Raw genomic sequence first — 10,488 nt, 5'->3', positions numbered from 1 at the left:
GGAAATACTAATGTCAATGTCATTATGGAACTTAATACTTGTCAATTCACATATAACATAATAATTAATTGATTAGGTTAGTGGCTATATTTCCCAGAATAACTGAATATGTTATTTACCAATTTCATTATCTCGTATTCTCTATTCTTTTTGCCTCCAGATTAGAATAGCCCTGCTGTGAAATATGTAGAAGTGGCACAGGACATGATGGTCCTATTACTTCGGTCCATTCTTTCCAACCTTTGGTAAGTTTATAAAGCTTACAGGGATCTCTACCAACATGTTTTCACTCTCTTCTTTAAATTTTTCTAGTGTTTGTTTTTTCTGCCTTTCACATTCCTTTGCCCATCTAACTAGAATTTTCAATCCAAGTTTATATAAACCTTACTTGAAACCTTATTAGCATCAGTTTCCTTTTTTTCTGCCTTTTCCCTAATCTCCTTTTCAAGCCTCAAAAGTTCTCGTTTTTTCTTCTCTTGTGTATAACTTTCTAATTGTAGTTTTAGTTTAAACTGGCATTAGTACTCTTTCTGCTAAGTGTTTTTTTCTCTTCCTCTTTTTTTAACTTCTTTTAACTATGAGAAACATTTCATTGACATTTATATATATACTTTTCTGGGTTTTTGTTTTTTTTTTTTTGCAAACTTCAATCGACAATTTCTTTTTCTTCTTTGTTCCTTTTTTACTTTTGATCATCTTGTTTATTATAAAGAAACATAGGTATTTTCTGTCTTTAACTTGAAAATTTTCTCCTTTTTCACTGCATTTAGTTTTCCAATTCTGAATACACTTTTTTTTCTTCTAGAGTCTAGAATATGTCCCATGTATCTTGGCTTCTCTTTGTTTCTCACTTTTACAAAATTCTGGTGATCATGACTGTACAGCATCCTTGTTATCCTCTTGTTTGCTGAAAGAAGTTTTCGGAATATACTACTTTCTCTGGAAAAGTACATGATGGCACTTTGTCTACAGGAACTTTGCTTGACATTCTGAGAGCCGTTGGTGTTTCTGAGTGACTGAAAGCCCACATGTCAATTTTTCTGGATATGGTACTCAATTCATTATTAGTCGTTTTCTTTAATAAGCTATCTTGCTTATTATTTTAAAATGTTCATAGTACTTTCTCTTTTTAACAAAATCAGACATGTCGCTTCTTTTAACTGATACTGAAGTCTTTACATTATTATCTATTTTGGCTAATTGTTGCTGGATTTTCGCCCTTTCTGTTTTCCTGCTGATAATTTATTTTCCAGTTCTTCCACCACACCATGTTCAATTCTGAAGTTTGTTTTCTTTTTTTTTTTATAAAGAAATGACTGGGTTTGTCTTTTTTCTGTTAATAACTTGATTGAAAAATTTTTCTGCTATATGAGATCTTCGCTTTTTTAGGTTAATTAGCTAGCTTCCTATTTCTAATTTTGAAGCTTAAAAGGTTGAATTCCATCTGAAGTACAAAAATGGCCGTTATTGTGTGCCACAACTGCTTTGAGGGTGGCCATCTACTCTTATACAATTGCTGGGGCCACTATGGGCAGACAGGCCTAGGGATTTGTGCAGGAGGCACTGAAGAACCAGTTTATGGTTCCTTACATGTTCAACTGAGCCTGTGAATGCACCAGAGGAGGAGGAGGGGTGAACTATTCCTTAATTTCTTCATCTATAAAATGGGGTAATATAGTATCTATGTTGTATGGCTGTTATAATGATTGAACTTATATGTAAAATTGGAATAATTTAAAGCTCATTTTATTATTACTATACAGTTTTTCTATATGCTTATGTTTTTCTGTTTGCTTATTCTTTTTAATGCTACTGGTATTTCTCACATGCCTCATTATTCTTGGATGTCCAGTCATACTTAAAAAAGGTTTGGATCACTGGAGTTTCGTCATCATTGTGTGAATAGGATGATTTTCCTCATAGGTCTTTCTAATGAGAAGAGTTTGACTGAGAACTTCATGCATGTTGGTGGACCAGGGACATCTACTATAAGCCTTCACTTTAGGGGCTGGTGAACAAGAACCAGATATCAGGCTGTGGATCCCCACATATGGTTGCCTTCCATATATATATCATATTCTTTTTATAGATTTTCAGTTAATATGGCATTTAAGAAAGGGGGCGATGATATCCTACCACAGTGTGAAAAGAATGTGCAAAATACAAATAAAATCCTTAGAGAAGTTCTGCACTTGATATGAGACAAGAATCAATTGCTCAATGCCAGTTAAAATGCTTTTATCACTTCAAAATAATGTTCTAAGATTTCTTTTTTGAAAGCGACATGCAGTTGACATTCTAAAATTGAGAATAATTCTGAATCGTGATTTTTTGGGGTAGATTTTTTTGTAAATATTTTTATAGAATACTAGAATCACTTATGATTTATTATAAATTCTTTAATTTTATTGAGTCAAAAATAGGACAATAACTTTAAATTTTTTTTTCTCTTGAGATAATGGTGTGTGTCTGGGCCAACTTCAAACTCTGGAACCTAAGAGAAAATGATAAGGAACAGGGGAGGAAATATTCTTCAGTAAACAAACTCTATGACTCAAAAGTGTAGTAAGAACTTCCTGTCCAAGTATAGGAGGTAGTCAAGAGTTCTACATATTCCTCTGCTCAATTAGATTTCATAACTTCCTGTGATGTCATTTGTTCCTCCTCCGCCTTCCCCTGCCCCTGCCCCGCCAACTCTGGCTTGAATTAGGACTTCTGTTCCAGAGTTCTGCCAAGCCAGTTTTCTTGAGACCAATTTATAATCAAGCATTTTCACTAAAGTTTTGTGAAAAGATCCCTGAATAAGAAGCCAGGATGAATAGATTTCTAAGGCCAACTTTCCTTCTTACTATTTGACCTTAGAAACCAATGTTCATATCAAAAAATCCACATTCTTGTAAGGTAGAAAGAGCTTCCTTACAAAGTAATGAGTTTCTTGTCATTGAAAGTATTCCAGAAGTTATTTGAAAACCATTTCTTAAGACATAAAAATTATAGAATTTTTATGTAATAAGAGTGGATTTAATGGTCCTAAAAAAACTCTCTGAACCCTGAAACTTAATGATTTTCTGATTTTGATCTGTAGAAAGAAAAAGGAGGGAAGTCAATGAGGAAGGAAAACCCAACCTTGCTTGGATTTTGGCCTTGGTCTGTGAAATTGCTCCAGGCTTCCTGAGGTTATGCTCTGCCTGTCCATTCTGACTCCATATTTAGATACACACTCTTTGGTTCAGTAATTCCCCCTTATCTGTTGTTTGCTTTCCATCATTTTAGTTACCCAGTCATTTGTGGTCTGAAAATATTAAATGGAAAATACCAGAAAGAATTCATAAGTAATAAATCATTTTCTGAGTAGCGTGATGAAATTTTGAGCTGCCTGCTCCATCCTACTCAGAACATGAATCATTCCTTTGTCTAGTGTATCCATGCTGTATACAGTACCCAGCCATTAGTCACTTAGTAGCCCTCTTAGTTATTAGATTGACTTTTGTGGTATGGCAGTGCTTGTTATAATTGTTCTATTTTATTAGTAGTAATTGTTAATCTCTTACTGTGCTGAATTTATAAATTAAACTTTATCATAGATGTGTATGTATAGGAAAAAGAATAGTGCAGATCCTTTTAACGATGGGGTTACAACTCAATAAACCCATCATAAATTGAAATATTGTAAGATGAAAATGCATTTAATACACCTAACCTACTAAACATCATAGCTTATCCTAGCCTACCTTAAACATGCTCAGAACACTTACATTCGCCTAGAGTTAGGCAAAATCATCTAACACAATGAATACAATATAGAGTATTAGTTGTTTACCTTCATGACTTTGTAGCTGACTGAGAGCTGCAGCTCAGTGCCGCTGCAAGCATCATGAAAAAGTATTACACTGCATATCACTAGCCCAGGAAAAGATCACATATGAAGTACAGTTTCTACTGAATTGTATATCACTTGCACACTACTGTAAAGTCAAAAATTATAAATCAGGGATTGTCTTTATAATATAGGGTTTGGTATTTGCGGTTTTAGGCATTCACTGAAGATCTTGGAATGTATCACCTGCAGATAAGGAGAGACTACTTTATCTTTCTATTTTTTCCCAGCATATCCATACAAGTATCCTCAAGTCAAAGGCAGGTAGAGGCATGTCATTACTGGGTGGGTGACCAATCAATTAAGCACAAGATTTCTTTAAATTCTTATTCTTCATCTAAAAAAATCTATGGGATTGAAAGTTATACTTCATCATATATCTGTTTCTGTTTTAATATAAAATAGTATTTTAAATTATCAATCAATGGGGGCAGTGGAGGTGAAGAATTTAACCCAATTCAAGAAGATGTACCTCTAGGTTTCTTCTTGTACACAAAGCAAATGCATTCCTGATTAAGAAGCTCAGATTAATACACTGGACTGGCACTCGGGATTCAGGTTTATTATCCATGATCTATTTTTTCAAAGTCCTTGAGACCTGCTTCCACAAGGCCCATGTTCTCCAACATTCCAGGTTCCCACTCCACATGAAAGGGGGAATCATATCCTGGGAGAGGTTCATGTGTTATTTAAATAACCCCTTCTTAGTTCATTCATGCTTCTCTTTTCACTTGACTCTGTGAACTATTTACAGTGACATTTTAGTAGAATTATTTCTGACTCTGTCTTAACCCAATCTAAATGTGCCTCACTGAACTAATATAATCCTTGCCCCTGAAAAAGGGTGTATTATGTGTTACATTTTGCTACAATTCACGATGTGTCTTTGGAGAAGAATTATGCATTTTATATGATATGTCAAGGACAATTTAAAAATGCGTACTAACATCAATCTCACTGACAACATCTCTAATGGCTTAACTCTGTAGTCAGAATTTTGCCAAATGCAAGCTAAGACTCAGACATCACACACCTGCTCCCTACCTATTCTTTCAGATGTATCATCTTTTGAAAAGATCACCAAGAAAAGAATTCAACCTTGAACCATTTCTTCTCTAATTAAGTCAACAGATATTGTTTCGAGACTATACCTAGGGAATTTATTACTTCATTTTTAAAAGATCTCCCTTAATAATAATTGTTTTTTGATCAATGTAGCCAGTCTGGTAATAACATAATAGTCAAGAATTTGTGATGGTTGTCATTTTCAACAATTTTAATGGCATTTTCTAAAAGTGCTTTCACATGAGTTATCACCTGGACTTTATTGTTCCCCCTGGAAGTCTGATCTCCCTCTCATTGTGTTGATAGCTGGAGGGTGGGATAGGTGCTTGACAGACCTGACCCAGTTCAAATAGCTTGAGGGACCAAGACAGATGGCAGGAAGCTCTCATGGCCTCTGCCCTTGTATGAAGGCAAAGAGCAAACAGTAGAGTCAAAGGTCAATGTCAGAATGCACAGCTAAACAAGTCACCAAGGCAAGAAGAACCTTAGGCAGGCAATAGATAACTGGTGCAGTTGTGGGTCAAAGAGCCAATGAAAATGAAAATGAGGACCTGCCACTAGAAAGAGGCAAGCAAGATGGTAATCTTCGGAGGCAGCCAAAAAATGAGCTCTTGCTGCTTCTGAAGTTTAAAGTCATGACAGAAGGGGTACCCTGTGACCCATCAGGGTTTCAGTTTCTTTATCTCTTCTCTACTCTCCCTACCTAACAAGGGTTTGGCAAAGATCAAATAAAGTCTTGTATGTGAAGTACTATTATTGTTAAAATTTGTGATATATTTGAGAAATATATGAAAAAATAGATAACTTTTTTAAAATGCAGGAAAAAACCCAGCCACATGGTGAGAATAATTTCTTTCTGTGTCGGAACAGAATAGGACAAAGCATTTTGGTGTGTTATTTTCATTAAATTTAGTCTGCTCTTGTTAGTTTTTACCAAGTATTTAATTACCATTGGTGATTGCCAAGCATTTGTGATAGTTACAGTTTCCGAACAAATTATCTGTTGTGGCAAGTTCTGATAAATTCACAGATCAAGATTTGTATACAAGAAAAGAATCTCAACATGGAAGAACTGGATTTTTAAAATACTAGGTCTCAAATTATCCACCTACTTTGACAGTTTTAGTGTCTTGATTAAATATTTTATGATGATAGTACTTAAGATAAAATGTAAAAGCTAATTTATAATGATATCTCTTTATATAAAAGGTTCCAAAACTGATTTATTACCAGGTTGAAGCAAGTCAGTGAATGCAACCATGTCTAAAGTAAAGAGACTTTTCAATTTTCTTCCACTTTCCTAGTCAAACAAGTTCTAAACAATTTATATGAAAAGTATTGCCTTTAATTTTACAAGAATCCACTTTATTTTCCTATGATATCTCCTTTAGTTTCATTCTTCAATTCAATTTAGTGCCTGCTATGTTCTATACTAAGTAATAAATTTGGAACACTGTGCTCAATTGTAATTCTTTTTCTGCTAAATATTTCAAGATGTTACATCATCCTGAAAAGGCTTTGGGGAACACACACACACACAATTATTTAATCATAGTTTTGGTTTGGGCAGAACAGGTTAAGGGACTACTTTTAATGCTTTAAGTTACATAGAACTATTCACCAATAGAATTAATAAAGTGCTATAGTTATAATTTAATCTATGCATTCAGAAAATTGAGTAGTGATAGATGAGTATTCTGAGGTTAAAGAACTTTTTTAAATAAATGGATTTCTAGGATTATTAAAGGAGAAACAAATGGCATGAGATTTTATATTGTTAATAACTTATGTTACAAGAACATTAAAAGCGTTGTAAAATAAAGAAGAGAAGATGAATCCAAGAAGATGCTGTAAATAAGACAAAGAAGTGACAGCAAAGCTGGATACAAGTGGAAGAAGCAACTGCTTATGACATACTGCAAGATCTCATGGGACAGACATACAGGAGGTGTCAGCAACAGTAGTACAGTGGGAAAGAAAGATGTCTTTGGTGACAGCATTTTGGTGGGAGGGAACAGGAAAAAACAAGGAAAAGATTAAGGACAGAAAGAGACCAGATGGTGATAGTATTGAGCCAAAACCAAATTATATCATGAACTCAAATTTTAGCAGTAAAGACCTAGTAAAATGGAAAATAACATACATAGAAAACATATAACTTATTGTTATCAATATAATGTACTTGCATTTTATTTCATCTAGAAAATATTTAAGATGGATTATTCCAAAAGAAAAGAAGATATTTACAAAAAGATTCATAACATAGAGCCAGTCATACTCATCAATACAGAGTAACTATGTTTGAGCATAAAAACTGGAGGTTCGACCTAGCCATGATATAGAGGGAAAACTTGATAAATTGTAAAACATTAAATATAATTATCTAAAATAATTACCTACAAATATTTGGGGGATGGAATTTTTCTGATTAGAGACATAGCTCCTGTGTGACCTTGGAAGAAATAAGTCATACATAAGCAGTAATAACCTCAATATTGGCTTCACATCAAATAGCTTGCATGACTGGTTTTGAGAAGAACCTAAGATAAAAACCCATGGCCAGTGACTGAGAGAGAGTTCTGCAAAAGCAATGACAAATATGTTATTGTCCAAATGTATAGATAACCTTCCTGTGATCTGACTTGATCCAAGGACATTGGTTTACATTTCACGATTGTTTGTGCTGTGTGCTAGGATGTATTTGTGAACAAAATAGCCATAGTCCTCATCTTCATGGAGCTTACATTTTGGTAGAGGAGTTAGAAAATAAAAAAGATAAAAATAAAATAATTATAAATTGTGATAGATGCTTAGAAAAAATTCGACACTGATATTAAGAAGAGTTAAAAGGGTGAAGAAATGTCCTCTTGTTTCAAGAATATCAGAGAAGGCCTTTTTGAGGAAATGACATTAGAATGAGAATTTGGGGTATATAGAATAGTGCATAGATACATAACCCAATGCAATTTTTCTTAACTATCTCTCTGCCACACTTTCAATATGTACCATTTATATAGAGTGTTTAAGGCTATGAACTCTAGGCAGTTGACCTGGAGTGCAGGCATTCTGTATGGCAACTAAGAAAATTTTATGAATTTTAGAAACCAACAAACTGATGGTATAGTTTATATCATATTATAAAAATAAGCTTAACTAATATTTTAGCTCAAATGAAAATTAGAGATGTGCTGTGGATTGAATTGTGTTCCTAATAATTCATATCTTCAAGTGCTAACTAATGTGATGGTATTTGGACATGTGGTTTTTGATAATTAATTTTAGATGAGGTCATAGTGTTGGGACTCCATAATGGGATAAAGTGTTCTTATAATAAGAGACAGAGAACCTGCTGTCTACCCCCATCCCTATGTGAGGACACAGTAAGAAGGTGTCCATTTGCAAGTCAGGAAAAGGGCCTTTACCAGGGAATTCAGGGAACTGAATAGGCTAGAACCTTTATCTTGGACTTCCCAGCCTCTAGAACTCTGAGAAATAAATGCTCGTTTTTTTAAGCCAGGCAGTCTGTGGTATTTTGTTATGGCAGCCTGAGCTGACTAATACAGAGATGGAGCTGAAGAAATAGTAGGTTTAGAGGGGCGAGTCATGAGATATGCAAGAAATGTCAAAATGTGTTCCATATGTTTGTATTAACGCCTAATTGTTCTACTGACAAATGTGTAGTGAGTCCAAGTATTTCTTTCACATTCAAAGGGGTCCTCTAGATCTTGGAGATGGCTGCAGGTTTCCCTGTACTGGGCAGCCCGATTCTCACCAGCCCCAGACTACACAAAAGTACTACTTACAAGTATTAAGGGAATATCTCAATCAATCTGCATATCAATAGCTAATGATTCTCTTTAGATCAATAACGCAGCATGGTGGTATTTTTAATTGGTTCCTTTTTATTCAAAAAAAGTTTCGTTTGCATAAAAAATGAAGTGAAAACAAATATACAATGAAAAGTAATTCTCTTGATCCAGTCACAAAGTCTCCATCCTCCTTCTCTAAAGGCTACCATGACAGTTTCTTGTGTATAAGTTAAGATATACTTAATGCACACACAAGTATTGATATTTGTATTACAGTTGTGCATCGCTTAATGATGAAGGTATGTTTTGAGAAATGCATCATTAGGCCATTTTGTCATTGTGCGATCATAGAGTGCACTTATACAAACCTAGATGCTGTCACCTACCACACACCTAGACTATATGGTAGAGTACAGCTTATGGCTTCTAGGCTAAAAACCTGTACAGAAGATTACTGAATACTGTAGGCAGTTGTAACATAATGGTATTTATGTATCTGAACACATCTAAAAATAGGAAAAGTCATAAAAATACAGCAAAAAATATTAAAAATGGTATAGGGTACCTATCATGAATGGAGCTTGAAGAACTGGAAGTTGCTCTGGGTGTCAGTGAGTGAATGGTGAGTGAATGTGAAGGCCTAGGACATTACCATACATTTCTATAAGCTTCATAAATGCTACACTTCAGCTTTCCTAAATTTAATAAAAAATAGCATAGCATTGCATTACGACATTATGACAGGTACAGTGTCACTAGGCAATAGGAATTTTTCAACTCCATGTAATTGCTTAGGACCACTATCTTATATGCTGTCTGTTGTTGACCAAAATATCATTATGTGGAGTGTGACTGTACACACACACACACACACACACACACACACATACACACACACACATTTAAATATAAATGGCAGAATTGAACAAATAATACCTTATGCCACCTTTTCTTTCAATTAACTATATCTTGGTGATCATACAGTACATTCTATGTATCTTAATTTATTTAACTCATTCCTTCTATTTATATTCCCAGTCTTTTCTATTACTAACAGTGCTGAAATGAACTTCATGTGTAAATACTTTTGTGCACATGTGTGAGTATAGCTGGAGGATAAATTCCTTAGAATTGCTGAGTTGAAGGAGATGCACTTTGAATTTTTTGAATATAAATTTTTCCATTTATTTTTCAATTATATCACAAACTTTAACAACTGTACCAATACTGATATATTAGACTTCACATTTGAACAGTAATCAAATTATCTTCCAAAGAGGGAACACCAATTTACATTCCCAACAATAACAAATGAAAATGTCTATGTGTCATAATATGCTATGAATGCTTTACTTAAACAACTCAGCAACCTTAGCAGTAGGTATGAGTATTATTCCCAATTTAAAACTGAGTTAACAGGCACAAGAAGGTAGAACAACTTGACAGAAGTCACACGATTAAGTAACTAAACTAAGAGGTGAGTTCAACATCTACTCTCTTACCCACTATGCTGTGGCCTTCCTGAGTTTCTGTCCTAGCTCTCTCACTTAAAGCCGATGACGTTTTCCAAGTTATTTACCTCTCATCTGTAATTTCTGTTTAAGAAAAAGAGAGATAAAATTGATATGAGGATAAAATAAGACAGTGTGAGGAAAAGCATGTGCACAAGGGGCTAAACATAAGTTCTCTTCCTCTCTGTTGAGATAATATATGAATCACAGGGAAGAATAGTCACCC

The 10,488-nt window shown here is 34.3% G+C and overlaps 1 pseudogene; it reads right to left on the bottom strand.

The window, feature by feature from the left end:
• Positions 1-533: 533 nt before the first annotated feature.
• The window catches only part of LOC118613705, a 72,599-nt pseudogene continuing 62,644 nt past the window's right edge, over positions 534-10,488 (bottom strand).

The sequence above is a fragment of the Rousettus aegyptiacus genome, unplaced genomic scaffold, assembly GCF_014176215.1.
Source record: "Rousettus aegyptiacus isolate mRouAeg1 unplaced genomic scaffold, mRouAeg1.p scaffold_m13_p_1, whole genome shotgun sequence".
In the NCBI taxonomy this organism is placed as follows: domain Eukaryota; kingdom Metazoa; phylum Chordata; class Mammalia; order Chiroptera; family Pteropodidae; genus Rousettus; species Rousettus aegyptiacus.
The sequence above is the reverse complement of the archived record's forward strand: the minus strand, read 5'-3'. Positions and strand labels throughout refer to the sequence as shown.